The 16,851-nt window shown below is 43.9% G+C and overlaps 1 long non-coding RNA gene across 7 annotated transcripts in view; it reads right to left on the reverse strand.

Annotated features, from left to right (window-relative positions):
- Nucleotides 1-16,851, reverse strand: part of LOC111260600 (uncharacterized) — a 101,698-nt gene that overhangs the window by 36,750 nt on the left and 48,097 nt on the right. For 3 of the 7 annotated variants that reach the window (XR_002680438.2, XR_002680437.2, XR_015311132.1), the window contains one exon: nucleotides 12,022-12,250. The exons of 2 other annotated variants lie outside the window; for them this stretch is intronic. This is a non-coding gene — a long non-coding RNA (uncharacterized LOC111260600). Of the gene's footprint in view, nucleotides 1-1,722; nucleotides 2,138-10,391; nucleotides 10,566-12,021; nucleotides 12,251-16,851 lie in introns of those variants that run through there. 2 more of the 7 variants (XR_015311131.1, XR_002680441.2) reach the window with 2 other exon arrangements.

Here is a 16,851-nt window from a genome sequence, read left to right on the forward strand (position 1 = left end):
ATATATATATTATATATATATATATATGTATTAGCGATAACACCTACAATGACATCAATCTGGGAATTACTGCGTTCAGGTTTTTATACATGCTAATCTCCCGCGTAAGAATTCGAAATTTTGAAAACGTTTTCTTTCCATTCCGAAAACTCTCTCTCCTACCTAGCGGCGCAACGAAAGCGCGCGTTATTTATCCCTTCCTCTTTACAGTAAAATGCCTTTGGCAGTTTCGCGTATCCACTACTATCAGAGCTTTACTCGGGTACCTTGCAATTCGTATCTGAACGAAAGGGATGAGACGAAAAAAAGCACGAAAATCACCAAGTGGCTGTTCAGTGTCGCTGAAACGTGTTCGAATGCTGCAGAAGTGACCGAATCGACAGGACAAATATAACTGGTTGAAACTGTGATTAAATCGAGATGGGGAAATCGCTACTTTGCTCGGGCTCGAACCGTCATCAAACGGTACCAACGCTAATACTAACCACCGCCATTAGCGAACGAACTTCAATACCACAGGAGGATGTAAAATTGATAAAAGATCATAAATTTAATGGCGGAGGTACGCCACTAGTGGCAGCCTGCATCACTCGAACGGCAACAACAACTTTAGCACGGTATCATGCAGTAGCGGTAGCACCAGCAGCGAACGGAGATAATCTCGTTGCCTTCTTTCTGTGTCTTGTGCCCGCGTTTCCATACCACGTCTGTGCTGCGGAAACGCAGTCACGACACTCTCTTAATATACATCTATATACGCCTCGTAGATATCTTTGAAAGTTGGGGGAGGATGCATAGTACATGGAGCAGTCGCGCTCGAATAGGGCGAAGTCCCAAACAGTGGGTCTATTGGCTCGTTGAGCTTGTTAATACCTTTCGAAAGTGTTGCAGTTCGTGGGTTTGGCCTTAATGACAATGGGACGTTTTATGGCAACGCATTACATTGGAAGAAGATGTGCGGCGAAAATACGGGGTGGAGCTGTAAAGAAGAGCACGTTCCTGTGAATTACAGACGTCGTACGATTTGCCAAATGTTGAAGAAAACAAAACAAAGGAAAAAATTACCTCAGCTTTAAAACATGTATAATTTTTTTTCCGAAGTCCAGTAGATTGTGCGCACTGCTATCTTATGAAATTAGCACCAAGCAGGGACTTCTCATAGGCTACAGAAATTCATATAGGCATATCGAATTCACGCAGCTCAACAAAGTACCTCGTTTCGTCTGAAGTTATACTAGGCTCAACTACAGAGTCCTTTTTATATTCATATATAATAATATACATATACGCTACAGCCATCTAAGATTGTTCCACTAACCTTTTCCTTCACCTCAATGCAACTGGAACAAGACAGATCCATTTCTGAATTTCAAACTCAAGGTAAAATTTGGCGACTCCGACAAAACGAGGGCAACGGCCTAGGAAAAAACTTTCCACCCACTTTAATTATAATATATGAAACCAAAGCTTTCATTGCTCTTCGAGCAGCCCAATCGATAGACTAAATATTTCCTATAAAGATAAAGTTGACCATTTGTAAAGAACTAAACTCAGACCCCTTTCATTCTAAAGAAGATTCTCTTGTGGGACGGATTTACTTAATTGAGGATTCTTAATAAACGTATGATTCACGGTAAGCTCATTGCCTTCACACAAAGATAATAAACGCATACAGATAACTGTGAAGTGCGAAATTTCGTCCGAAAAAGACACGCTTAAATAATTCGAAGCCAAAGCTCGCTTCAGCAACAGGTAGCGCTTTGTTGCAAGTCGATTTGTTTATTGTCCTGTATAATGGGACACAGCCCTAAGAGGAAAACGGAATCGAATCGCGTTACTAAACCATATGACTTCCTTGTAGCGTTAGCTCATCATTCGTGGACGGGTCTTTTGCTTGAACTTCGTGACATCGCGAGCGGCTTCTTCAATCGCCCCCACCTCCATTTTCATTAATTTTGGTGTACCTCACTGTCACGGAGTGCGCACCGCACGCGACATCGTATGACTATGATGAAATCGCGGCAATAAGCGGAACCAGCAGGGTCAAAGATGCAAATACATTGTCGTGCAAGTCAACGGTCCAACGCTGTGGCCTCTATGTCGCCTTCCTTAACTTACGTCCAATAGCAGATTTTCGCTGTAGAAGAAATCAGATGTAATTTTTATAGAGTAGAATAATTTCTATTTTGAAGAAAATAACTTAATACACGCGATAACAAGTTCTAGTTGTGAGTAGAAACTGTATACCATAGATTTATTCTGTTGTCCTATGTTTGATTAAAAATAAACATGCGTATGCCAGGGTCAAGAAAAACATACAAATTAATTTCTAGCACTAGTGTGCCATGATATACAATAGAGCTGCTCTGATTACTGATTTCATTAACCATTATGACGTGCGATACCTTCAAGGCCGTTCGGCCACTATGTCTTTCAGCTTAAATACTCCTTGCATCTGTCTGAAGAAGAACAACGATCCTAACACAGATCGGACAGAAGAGTCTTCGTTTTTTTTTTTTGTTCTTTTTCGTCTGTATCCTGCACAGACAGCAGCTACTGGTGGTTTCACCGCTTCTGTCGTTTTAGTGCGACTTCGCGCAGTTACATCTTTACTTTTTTTTTTTTTACTGTTCCTTCTGATGGCGCGCTCTCTCTTTCTCTTTATACATATAGTAGCAACGCACCGCCACGAAGTGTCGAAGTCACATGCACGGCGGTAGCCAGCGGTATATCCGTGACTCGACAGCTCCCCCACTGCTAGTGCTGCTGGGTATTTGATGGCCAACCGCTATTGCAGCCACCGCCGGCGATAGGACCAACCGTTAGGTGTCGTCTCAACCTGCACAACCTTTACGTCCTCCCACAATCGACTGGGCTAACCCGTCTCCATCTAAAACAACAAAGAAGAAGGAGAATGGCAGGCGAGAACCGACCGACCGATCGATTCAAGCATAGAAACACTGTTCGTGTTTTTCTTTTTTGTTGAACTTCGTCTGGTTCTTCTTGGCATAGCAAATAGCCCGAGCACGTGGACTATTTGGCGACTAGCGTGAGCGATGCCATAGTCGCCGGCAGCGCTGTCGCAGTTGCTGTACTTGGGACGTATTATAGAAATCGCTATTCTGCAGTAATCGTGGCGCTTTCTCGACAACTATCCACTGATTACTGGTGACAGTCGCACCGGATTGAGTGGTGGCAAGGCAGATACGGTATTGGAGGCTGCAACAATGACCGCGGCAGCGATAGAAGCAGAAGGTAGCAGAAAAAGCACCAGCCAAAGACAGAAAGGCCAAAGGGAGACCAAAGAAAATAAGACTTCGTGACCCCAGACGGCACAACGCATGTGAAGGCGCCACGAACATTTTGACATCTCTTGTACCCCATCTCACGACCTTGGAGCGGGTTCACTCCTGCCGCAGCCGGGAGCCGTTACACGCCACCACAACTATACTAACTGTGGTAATTCTACGGTGACACATCGTTCGCTAAAGTGCATCGAGCCCAGCGAAGCCCTAACTTCGAAAGTACAGATGATCGCTACCCCATCAACGGTGCTACTACTATTGCTCCCTGTTTCTGTCAAATACAATCGTCATGATCAGCAACGGCCGCAGAAACACCAAAGGGCTGTTGCTTCTATCCTTTTGATGGCTGATTCATCCTCGTGCCAGCTAACCCACGTCTGTAGGGGCAGAGATCTGTCCGTCTTTGGTGCCCGGATCTGTCGTTTTTACTATTGTTGTTGTTGTTGTTGCTGTTGTTGCTAACTTTCACGCTGACGCAGAAACGCCAGCAATAGTAAACGCCATCTTGTGCTTTGCACTAATACCCTAACCAATTCCCGGTGAAAAGGACAGATCCTGTTCGATTCGACCGGATGATCTATAATATCTGCAACGGCACGACTAAAAACAACTGTTTTCTAACAATGAAATAAGCATCTACCTATGTTGTATCTTACGAATAAGGCGGGCCAGTTCGATCGAACGGTATACGCGTCGCTTAAAGCAATTGTGTAGCTTACTGCAAAATCCTAACTGGTGAAAGCGGCAAAAGTTCTACGCAATGTAAATGCATCACCATGGCTAAGTACTTGCGTTGATGCATACATGTCGCACCCGCCTGTGCACTTGCTTGAGTACAGGCAAAGGCCGCGAGGTTGAACGTCATAACATTACTAGTATTGTTACTTGTCGCAGACATAACAAGTTCCCTTAGCTAGATTTATCATTCCCTTATTGGAATCCTGGATCGGATAAAAAAAACTCTTGCGGTGATGCCTGCTTGTGTTACAGCTTCGGTGACCCGCTACCGTTCTCAACTGCCCAGTGTCTTTAAGCAGCATACAGCTCTCATATGGTGTGCTGGAGAACACGTAAGCACAACGTACAAAAGTAACAGGGTCTGTTATGACAGCACATTGATTACTCCACGCTACAATATAAAATCGAAGCCCTTCGAGAGTAACCAGTATAACAGCATCAGTGGTTGGGTTACCATCAACGTACAGATCGTCCAAATATTGATATCTAAATATCATAGTATCATACCATCGTAATTGAACTCTCTATACGCACTGTTATCAGCGTAAAACGCAAAAGTAAAGTAATGACTTACGCGCGCACGACTTCAAGATTAGTAGGGTCACTACCTCGGCACAGATAGCACATATGACAATATTCGCACACAATAAAAATTAAGAGTAAAAATTGTCACGCTCTATTTAATTTCACAATATCACTATCACAGTCACGGTGTTTTAGAGAAAAATGCATACGTAACGTTTCCCCTTTATAATATTATTATTAATATTAGTATTGTAGATTTCAAATTTTGCGCCGTTCGTTTTTTGGCCACGTCGCGATTCGATCGGTATCTGGGCACGTTTGTCTTTCCAGCATTTAATCGTGTCCACCCGCTGCTAATCCTCATAGCGGTTACAGTGATAGAAAACAGGATGAATCGTTGGAGAAAAATGATAAAGCGCCAAAGATGTCGAGGGCTTTACTGTATCCGTGTATTCGTGCGAGTAGTATTTGTGCTATATGATTTCGTCGTGTGCGTGCGATACCATGTTGTTTGGGCATCATTTGCTGGGGTGCTCGGGTGGTCTTCTGATAGTTTCCCCTGTGGCCTCAAGAAACGCATCGGCAGATAACGTCAATGATCTGGTACTATTGCTATCATCGGATCCGGACTCACGCAGCTTGCGCAATCCAAAACTTTTCAAGATGTCGACGGTTGATGGTTCTGTGCGCGTCGTACCCCTACAAATACCAGAGTCGCTGCAATTGCCCGAGCCGCTAAATCCGTCAAATAGTTGGCCGAATCAGTTGCGGACATCCCGTTGCAAGTCGAGGGTCGTCTGTAGAAATAAATTGCCACTAATCAGCCATTCTCATAGACATCAATATCGCCTTGGATTTTTTTTCAACTAAAGATCGGATACTGACACGGGACCCAATATACGGGGATAATATGGGGCGCGTGTAACAGACGGCCAGAATGCCACCGGTCATTGGGGCGAAGAAGCTCAGAAGCGCTTCGGCTAGTGATATCTAGTGATTTTCGTTTGGCCCAATGCACTCAGATATTTGACGGTCCTGTATCGCGTTCATTTCAGTGTCTAGGTAGAGGCGATACGTGAAGCCGAAGGCGTACGTAGCCATACTGACGATACATTTCATATAAGCACCTGGAAGTCATACCAAATGTAGTCTTTAATGCGAATCATTAGGCCTTTGGTGAAACATGAATACCTATTGATTTGGCCGGATCCCCATCATCGTGATGCTTCTACAGCTGGAACCTCCACAGCTCATAGGCAGTGATCAATTTTATATAGTTAATATGTCGGTGCTCATTTTGATGTTTGCTTGACGCGCGTGCGGCGTTTTCTTGTAAGCCGCTAATCTCTTGTCAACGAGCGAAAAATCATCTACGACAAAATTCCCGCGCGCCAAACACATTGGGGTTTAGCGTTTGTTGTTAAATCGTGGTACAACGTTGGGGGTTGTTAGCGCTAGTGAAGAGCTGCTGCTAGCGCCAGATGGTGATAAAGTCGCCAACTTCTCGAATGTGAGCAACGTACAACCATTTACTTATGGTAAGTTATCTTGCCAAGATTTGCACAACGGTGTAGTCTTTATTTCGTTGAAAACAAAAAAAAGCTTCAATTTGGCTACCTGTAACTCTATAAGATACCGTACGTTTTCAGGCATCGGAAGCACATCGTATGAGCACTTGATTACCACGATGCAACCACTGGCCGTTTACTGTTTAAGACGTAATAAACAATAACGGTAGCTGATTGAGACAAGCGAATGAAGAGACAACGTTTTTCGACTAGTCTAGGGGCAACTGCATACTGATATTGCTATAGAATATTGAGCATCAGTATAGCGAGCTAGCTAATCCATCGTTGTATAAACACACGCTAGACGTTATAGAAAACTATAATGGGTTTGTTTATATTCGTCATTGTGAGCTTAAGCGGTAATATTTAACGTCGTGTTATTAAGGGAGGTGGCCGCCTTCAACGTTCGAATCGAAGTTTCATGACGCTCCAGGGATGGTGGGAACAGCCATGAGTCCAAACTATAGATGTTGATTTTATGCCAGAGTATAAAAACATTTAAATTTTCGCTAACTCAATAATTTTATCATGAGTAAAGGTAAATTTATTTTTGATCCTAAAAGAACTTGTGCTTTTACATTTGCACCTTCCTAAGTGTTCGTGGCACTGTCAGATAGTTACATTTGCACGAGGAGTATTTCGGTGTCATTTTGCCCAGCCATAGAATTACTAAACTTCATGCTTTTTTTTTCTGAAATTTAATATATATATATATATATATATATATATATGTATTTTTTAGTTTTATAACTTGATACAGTTTACGAACGCACTGTTTACCAATTATCGAAGTAATCACTATTCTAATTATATGATAATGAATCAAAGAACCAAACGATTAATTTAAGATATATTCTGCGCAATTCCCCTACGAGATTATCGTTATGACATTGGCGCCATGTGTAGGATTGCGTCAAACGGCCTCCGCCTGCTTTATCGCCATGTGCCCTTGGGCAGTCGCTGCACTGGTGGACGCGGTGGTTACGCGAATGCCGGTGCTTCTCGCGTGGATCTCTGTCAGCATCGAGAGATGATCCTTCATACTGTATTTCAAACGGTGAAAGAAAAGGAAAGGAAGTTTATCGTGTATTTGCTGCCACCAGAAAACAAGTAATGCCACTGCTAACGGGCAAACACGATAATGATGAAGAGCATCGCCATTGCTAGGTACCAAGCTTTTGACCGCGTCGCTTATCGAGAACACGGCCTGCACAGACCGTGTGTCATGTTGTTCGAAAGTTCGAAGTCGATTAATTTTACTCCGCAATCGACTTTGGTTGGATCAATCTGTTGAAGTTTTTTCTTCTTGTTCCTCACTTCGTTAGGCTAAAACTGTTCTGTTACTTCGGCTCTTTTTCGGCCAAAGCCAGCATATTGCCTCGGGCTCAACCTCATGAGTACGTTCATTGTGTAGATGCGCTGATTGAACTTTGTATGACACTTTCGACTTTGTTTCCTCTTAGCATGGTAACTTTACGTGTTATAGCGTCGTGCGTCCGCATAAGTCGTGACACCTAATTAGCTAGAAAATATGTGAGCTTCCCATGAATAAATAGTCTTAGCTTAGTTGCTGGATCGGTATCCAATTTAACTGATTCCAATGGATCTTTCACCGACGCTGGTTTCAGCGATTTCGTCGGTGGCTTGCTTCCGCTGCAAGTGGGCGATGGCTGAAACCAGTCAGCACCCGTAACAGTTCTTTCAGTCTTTTAATGCTATAAGAATGAGAAACAACGACGTTGTTGTTATTGACATCAATCCCTTAACGCATTTGTTTTGTGGTACCTGCTACTTGCACAGAAAGCGAAAATGATGCGGCTTCACGTCAGCGCACTATAACGCTGGGCGGGTTCAGGCGTTCAGCCTCATTAGAGATCGTCCGGCCCAGTGGCACAGAGCTGGGTTCGATTGAAGCACTCGCTTCTGGATGTTTCAAATGTTCAAACGTTCGAAGCTTTCTATCTCAGGAAAAAAGGTCCCAAACATCAAATAGCTATTTTAAACATCCGAGTATGGCGCTAGTATTTCTTGGCAATCTATTTCGCCTCTTCAATCTTTGCTAGTCTATAACAATGTGGACTAAAACAAGATTTGTATCTAGAGAAACTTCGACTCGTCTATCTAGCCCCTTGGTTGAAGATCGACACTAGCTAAACGCGCATATATGACTAACATTAGTCTTACATCATTCCTCTTGTTATAACTACCTGCATAATAATGATCGGTATATTATGTATGTTCGGCACCAGTTACCCAGCTGCATAGGTAATAGTGAGCCAGCCATGATGGCCTCTTTTCACCGAATCAGCATTAAACAACATCGCCACCAATCGACTGACACACGGAGAAGACAGTAAGCGTTAGGGGTATGGCATTACGCTGGCCATACTTCATGACCATGCCACTGTTCCTCTAATGCCATCATGACCACTGCATCACTGGGTCTAGTAGCAATCACATCATCAGCATCGCCATAATTATTCCCAGCAACAGCAACGTCAGATGTCATCGAGCAAATGGCTTTGGCCCCGGAATGGCTGAGCGGGACGACAAGCAACCGACAAGTACCAACAACAGCACGAATAAGAACAAACACATTGTCACACATAAGCATTTGCCATGCCATCATGTAACCGCCCCGAGCCATGTAATCTTCTTTGTGGGGCGGGTGGACGGACAGTCCGTTGGCTCGTAGGAGGAACTGCAACTTAACACAGCTACCGCAATTGATGACAATCCAACAACATCAACATCGACGACGACGACAACGATGACAGCGGGTTGGGCCGTAAGGCGTGGGAAGCAGCAGCAGCAGCAACAAAGCGTTGCTTTCGCCCTACTGACTGGGCACTCGTGTCGTTCATGTTGTCCAATTCATATCCCTTGTACCCAGAGTTGGCGCTGACATCGACAAGTTAAACGGTCAGCCAGTAGTTGTAATGGTAATGGCGTCTGACCGACCGACCGACCGACCGCCAGCGCAACTTCACCCCACCCAATGTGAGCGAACTGTCAGTGAAGCCAGAAGACCCACATAAAGCTGACCACAAAGCTGCTTATTTGACGTAGTTCAATGTTCACAGCAGCACTGGCCGGCGAAACATCAGGCAACTTCACCACCAACAATCGCCAATATCAAATCGTAAATATATAGTGTCCTCTCATAGGTCGCATATTATATCTAAATCTGCTCGGTAGCTGCATCCATATAATGGGTGTTGTGGGGTTGGCAAGGGGGTTATTTGCAGCGGCGATGGCAGTGGCGCACTTTGCACACGCTAATAAATACTAGAATACATTACCTTGTTCGGTGCCTCGTGCCATAGTGTGCGTCATTGTTGTTGTCGCCGGCGTTGGCCTGCTGTTATATTTGTCATTGGTGTTGTGGAGTCCGGGGGTTAGGTGTGACTTCGATAATAATGGCAACGGTACCATATGTAGCAGTTGTGCTGGTATCTGCAGGCCGAATACTGACTGATGTCGCTATGAATTGTACTACGTACTAGTACAGCCTGCCGCAATCGATGGCCTGTTGCCAGAGAGCCAGGGTCGTCTGGATTTACGCGGGCACGTTCATGATAACAACAAAGCGAACAACAACTTTGCGCCTGCAGTGTAAACTTACCGCCCGCCGGAGGCGTGGCTCATAGCACAACATCCTGCGTATCGACACCACTCTGTCGATGCCGTTGGACAATACACCTACAATTCTGCGGTCGACTGCAGCGGGCAAATCCTACGCTTAACGAATCCTGCCAGGATACAGCCATCATCGACCTTGGTAGCGACTAACGGTTGTCCAGAACAGCAACGGTCAAGACAAAGAAAGCGATATGGGAAGGAAAAGTTGTGAGTAACGCAACGACCGCTGCTGCTACTGTTGCTCCGCAGTAGAAACACAGAAAGCTGGCCTATGTCAGACAATACAGAGTCAAACTTAAATGATACCGTCAGATTGATCGGAATCGATACAAGCATGAAGCACTATGTAGATACTTGCATGTGGCTAGCCTTTTGCTCGATAAAGCAATACTGGCGATGAATAAATAACCCTTGCCTACTTACTTACCCCTGATCCGTCGGTGGTCATTGAGTGTTTTGGGAATTGTTGTTGGTCGTTTGAAAGTTCGACTATTGTGCCACTGGCTACGATCCAGAATATATACAGCGGTCTATTTCGTGACATAAAAAAAGTTCGATATTGAACAACGTTTATCTGATGTTATTCATGACAACGGTTTCGTACACCCTTTTTTCCTTTTGAGAGTCATGCGTTGTTTTGGCATACGTACAAACTGGATCGTTGATAAATACACAAACGCTTATCCTTGATCGTACATTCGTTGGTGAGGTTAGGCATCATCGTATCTAATCATAGCGTTTGTATTGTGCTTGGTGTAAAGCAGCTGTCAAGGACACGCTCGTCCTGCTGAAAGCGATAAATAACATAAAGCATCAGTGTTGCTTGTAAACAAACATTTGTTGTTACATTAACTAATTATTTATGTAGTGCTTCCAGCCGTCTCCATATCAAGTAAATTCTCTTTTGAGTTGTTATTTGATATATAAGTAACTCGGCTGAATATTATAGCTTGGCCTTGACTGATGTTACTCGATTTCTGTGCTTTTTTTAGGTACGTTTCCATAGGAAGCAAGAGCGTTTAGCGTAAACGCCCGGGTCTACCCATGGCTATTCCCAGCCATCTATTTGCTTTTACCCCTATAACATGCACAGTGTTATGTAATCCAGTTTTCCATCTATACGTAAGAGGACTTCAGAGGCAGCTCATGCACTCAGAAGGTCCACTATTGCTCCTGCGAGAGCCGGTTCGAGATCATATTAGAGTTGTAAGACAAGGCCCGAAAAGACGAGGTTCCACGATAGCGAACAGCGAAGTCGTGTTTGCACAAGCAAGCTCTTAATTAGAATAGAGCTAAGACAGAGACAACATTGATTCTGCTGTCTGCAATCTCCACTAACGCTCATACCGAGGGTGACCATTGTCGTCGTTCCCCACTGATTCGGGTCGCGGTGAAAATCAAGCCTGATCCGACCATCGATCGTAAGGCGGCTAATATATCTGTCCAGCCAACTCTTTTTCGCGCCACCCAATGCAAATAACAAAAGCATAGTTATTACGGGCACTGCTACCGTAATGGCTAGTTCTGCATACATGCTATGACAAATGACCATCTATTTACTATACTCGGCATTCCCTTTCCCTGGTGGTTCGAGTGCGCGATTTTTTTTATCGAACAATGTATCTCTTGCTTCGTTAAGCGACTTTTCGTTGTGCGTACTAGTCTCGCGATTCTACTCGACGGGTTTTGAGCCCAGATGTCACCGACGCTCATCTCTACGGTCATCTTACGCTTCGAAAACAACCAGGTCGTAATATCTGTTGACCTTTCTGCAGGTAAAAACCTACATGAGTTCTTGAATATCACGTCCCCGTCTATGTCAATTATGAGAACGAATTGGCACAATCCGTCCGCTTACACCTATTACTTATTACCACCTTAGCAACATCGACGTCGGCTCCAGCATCGGCAACAGTAGCTTTGCTTCAATTGTTCCTTTGATCGCTCACTTATGCATTTTCTTTTTGTGTACCCCTGCTAAACGGAACAATTAAGGGCAACTGAAGAAAAAACTACACCGATTCTCTTCACTGTATTGTCTTACATTTGGATCAAAGAATGAGTGGTTTAGGCTTCCTAGCATAATGGTAGCATCTGCTATTAGACCCAATGGTCGGTCTGACGGCCTTCCATTTTTGCGCCTGCTCTTGCCGCCTTCTTTAGAGGAAGTCGTGGCTACGGTGAGCTACGGTTGGTTTTCTAACAATTAGAAACAATTGTATTGTGGTGTTTATTTACTGTACCTGCACCTGCTGTTTCTCCGCTCTGTCAGCGGCAATGCCGGTTTTTCTCGACGCCATTGCCCCGGGAGGATCGGCGACGCGTCCAAGCCACAGAGAATGAATGGACCTATGTCGAATTGTGTCTGTTCGTTTTAGTTCATCCTATCTGTGTTGTTATTTGAATTTGTAGGCGTCCAGCTGTCTTCTGGTATGTGTCGGTACAGCTCCGATCCTGTTGTTGGTTGGCGGCCTGCAACAGGTCATAGGCTAAGCGGTAAGTACGATTTATCTGGGTAGGACACCCTTGATTTGTGATGCAGTGTACGTGGTGGACTCCTCCTGCTTTTTGCTTGGCGTTTCGTGGCCTAAGTGTCGCCAACAGCTGGAACCTATCCGCCGATAGCTGTTAGCTCGACTATCGCTTTGATGTCAAGAAAGAGTGTAAAAACGGGAAACAGAAAGAAAAATTTAACCTCAGAAGCAACAATGACATCGTAACTGGGGTTCCATTTCGTTAGCTAACGATCATAATCGTCTTCATCATTCGACGTCCACAGTAATAGGCTCGTCACAGTAGTTTGGTGTTAAGGGCCTACGTAGTGACATCACGCGTTAGCACCTAACTACTGTCGCCAATGCACCTCTTACGTGGCAGCCTTATAGATTGCTAAAGTAATTTCTAGCCCTTCTCTCTAATTTCAGTCGACCTATACCTTCATCGATTCCTTTTTCTCTTCTTTTAGATGTTCAGTAATTTAGAAAATTTCCGCCTACTTTTTTCTCGGACATAAACAAATACTGACGCAAATAACTGCCGGCCGCTCCAGGACCATTGCTGGCCTTAGACACGCTGTTGCCCATGTTAGCATCGGATAGCCGCAAAGGCCTCTGCAGAGCTCTGGTTTATGAAAGGTAAGGATAGAACGACAAGCACGCTGACGGCTCTTCCTTACGCATAGCGGAAAATCGTGGGCACTCTAGCTGACTCGATCGTTTCTACGAACGCACAATGGACCATCGGCACGATCGCCGCAGGCCATAGGGCCTAATGGCGTATGCTGTCGCGAGCCTTGCGATTCGTTCCACCTCCGCCTCAATGGCACACCGTCCCGTGGGGACGCTCTCGATATTTCCTCGCTGTGATCGCAGCGGCTCGAACAATCCAAATATGATGGTGCCTAAGTGTGGGCGTGTCTCTGTATAGTTTTTGTTTGCGACGGCGGCACTCCCCAGACCGTGCATCCCAATAGTTCTTTTCTTCGTTCTAGCAGTGTTCCATTGCTCTTGCTGCTCAAGATGGAAGTGCCGCTTTCCCTATTCTATATATAATCGTGTAAGTGATAGTAATGAAATGATTTTAGGACCGCCGCGGCTGATCGTCACCTGCGGGTCAAGGAAACTACGACTCTTTGTGGATGTCGTAGCCTTAACGGAAGACATAGCGCAGTAAAGCTAAACAGTGAAATTACTACGGCAGCAGGAGACATGAATGCAAATAGCGTCGTATTCTGTTGACTCGCCACGTGGCTGATGGGCAAGCGTTGACTGGCAAACAGCTGGCAGCAGTAGCAACACTGAAGTCATCCACTGAAATATCCAGTCTCACCCTAAAGGTACAGCAGGTAGATAACGACGACGACAACAACGAGCTAGACATTGTTCGCAAGGTAAACCGAACCACTATGGCCAGGCCGATAGTTGCCGCTGCTGTTGTCACTCTGGCCAAATACACCGCAGACGATCAGCACTTGTCTGTGTTGAGCGGGTAGGAGCTGCTAGCCATTTGTCAACAGTGAGAAATCGTGGCTCCGCGCCCCGTAGGTAATGCAGACCGCCAACCGCTAGCTGTTGTCTGCATACTACTACCCAAAGAATGCATTGTCCTTTGGGCATCAGAGCCCCTGGTTTTTCAAATGTATGCCTGTAGGGCAGCGAGCGTCCAAAATGAAGGTGTCTGGACAAATAGGCATGGTGAGTTACTCCCCGTCATTTCCATCTTTGACTCTCGATATCGCACCGCCGGGCTTGCTCGTACGGCAACTTGCCAAAAGGCTGAGACGTTTTTCGTCTACCAACCGGCTTCCCAACATACATCGAGTCGATTACACGCGCTTCGAAGGTGTGCATGACGTATTTAACGGTGAATAGAAGATAGAAAAGAATTTTTTTCAGTAGAGTTGACACGGTGTAGAGAGACCAGGATGGCTATCCGTTTAATAGACGTGCGCGCCAATTTATCATCGTTTATTAGCAAAGACCCGCAGATCTAGTCTGACCAAAGATGTGTTTCTAGAAGGACCCTCGGACATGGTACTAAGCTAAAATACTTAATAAATAAAATACTATAATTAAAAGCTGACACACCAACAATAAAAAAGCAGCACTAAAGGATACTTGCATAAATGAATAGGTAGTTACCAAAAGTGCACCACTAAAAAAAAGGCGCTATTCCATCGACTAAAAAGATTAGCGAGAACATATTTATAATTATTATTATGATCGTCATGAAATAAGTCTATGCTGTACCGTAGATTATATCACTAAAAGACTTGTCATCAGTTTGGCATAGACTCAGACGTACTTTCAATGGCGTCGCTGCACTCTGGTGTTTACGTTAATCACGAATCGGTCGTTCTCCAGAAAATGTAAGTGTACGACACCATTTTTCACTCTGGCCTTCTTGCACAGCCACACGTCAAGGGCGTCTTACATATTGATGTCCGATTCAGCAAAAAGCAAATTTCTCGCTCTCCTCTCTGTTTCTCTGTCCCTTCTTCGATAAATACTTTCAGTGTTTTAATGGCAACAACGCAAAATATGTTTAAGGTCAATGTCCTGAAGTAGAACAACATGTCTCCGTACTATGTACGATCTGCAGATAGGCAGTGACACAACCAAGCCGCTGCCACTGGCTCACATACGACTTTGTGGACTTATTTGGTAATGCAGTATAAAGTCAATTGTCACTTTCTTCCACATATTTCGAATCAAAGAAGCCATAATTATATAGAGCACATAGCTAACTATAGACAACAAAGGTACAATGCGGAGTAATATTTTATCACGTAGTATTGATTCGGAGTTAGAGTACAAGTCACACATTTAGCTTTCACGATCAGTTCTAATCTTCTGATACACGATATAAAACTAACAGAATACTTCTTTCAGACTTAGTTTACTGTTTGATACGGTTTAAACTATAATTGAACGTATCCGTGTGTGTATATATATATACATACGGATATATATATATATATCGTATATTAACGTTCCGTTCTTTATTGCCGTTTCTTCCGCTTAGATATTCTACACCCCCCTCTCCAAGTCCCCCCACACGGATGCTACCGGAACCATCGCTAATGTTCCTATACAACCAATGTAACTATTAAACGGACGTTCAACCTGACCCCAAGTCGGATCTAGTTCATAGTTCAGGATTGTCACTACTTAACTTATAGAAGATGCTGGGTTGAAATTTAATGTTCGAGTAAATAAGGCCTGCTCCATACGATAGCTACTGTCTAGTTGATATCATAATAAATTTCGGTCGCCCTGCACCGAACACAGTGACAGACTAATGAAGAAAAAAAGCGTCATTAGGTTATAGTAATATGTGTGGATCTACATTTCTATGGATATAATCACTGCTGCTACCATTTTACACTATAGTGCGATAAAAACACCAGGCCGTAACCAAGTTCCTGCAATTGCTGCGTTTTTCGACTTTGCATCACGTTGCCACAGTGGCCGATATTTGTACAGGGCTGTTCTCGGTAATAACAAGTGCTATCTGTACGTTAACGTGAACCAGATGTCGGTATCAATGGCTTTAGGAGTTGTTCTGGAGGTCCCAGGAGGCTCCTGGTATTTAACCAGATCTTCATTCAAGAAAGGTTATGCGTTGCCCTTGGCGGGCCTGCGACGGTCCGATTCACTGCTTCTTACTAACCAGCCTGTCGAGTTACATGCACATTTGATTGAGTTGTGAAAAATAAATGCTTAACAAACAAGGTCAAGTCATCCTGCTCCATGACAACTCTAGACTATACACGAGAAACGTCATCAAAGCTACCCTCCTGGACTTTATTATATCCGGATCCTGTGTCGATGGATTTTCGCCTTTTTGCGTCCACTGGGCAACCATTTCGTGGCCTTACCTTTGGCACAGTGACGGGGATACATAACCTAATAACCTATTCCTACCTAGAAATAAAAAAATGTTGTATTTTTTAGTCAACCTAAACTTTGGCTTCTATATAATTCAGATAGTTACGGGCAATTCTGTGCCTAAATCCTAATTGGACTTGGAAGAAACGGATACTGTAATTAAATTTCTTATTACAAGATTATTATCAAAGATTTCTAAATAAAGAAAAACATTAATAAAAAAAAAATAATATTACACACCTCATGGTCATCCGTTAATATGTTTATATAGATGCGGATAAGCAAATCTAGATCATATAGAAAACACTGCTGCATTCGATGGCAGTCAATTTAGACTTCTTATTCACCTTTGCCGGTATGAGTCAAAAGCTTCGTATGTACAAGTCAGCGACACGATATCGATCTAAGAGTGAGTATATGGAGTCGTTTAAAAAACTTTGTGTTATATAAGATATACGCGTTTTGTTGAATTTACAAAACTAATTTAAGAGTTTTTCCAAATCGCCTGATCAAGGGGCAACGAAAGGCCGAATATCTATCACAGAAATTCCCGCATCTGGAGCGCCTACAACTATCGTGAAGCTTGTACAAACCAGATTTCCTGCAGGGTTTATAATGGAACCTATCTAGGAAAATTTGTCTGTTTTAGTCGCATCCAAAGCAACGAAAATCCTCATCAATCTC

This window comes from Varroa jacobsoni, unplaced genomic scaffold, assembly GCF_002532875.2.
Source record: "Varroa jacobsoni isolate VJ856 unplaced genomic scaffold, vjacob_1.0 scaffold_458, whole genome shotgun sequence".
NCBI classification, from domain to species: Eukaryota; Metazoa; Arthropoda; class Arachnida; order Mesostigmata; family Varroidae; genus Varroa; species Varroa jacobsoni.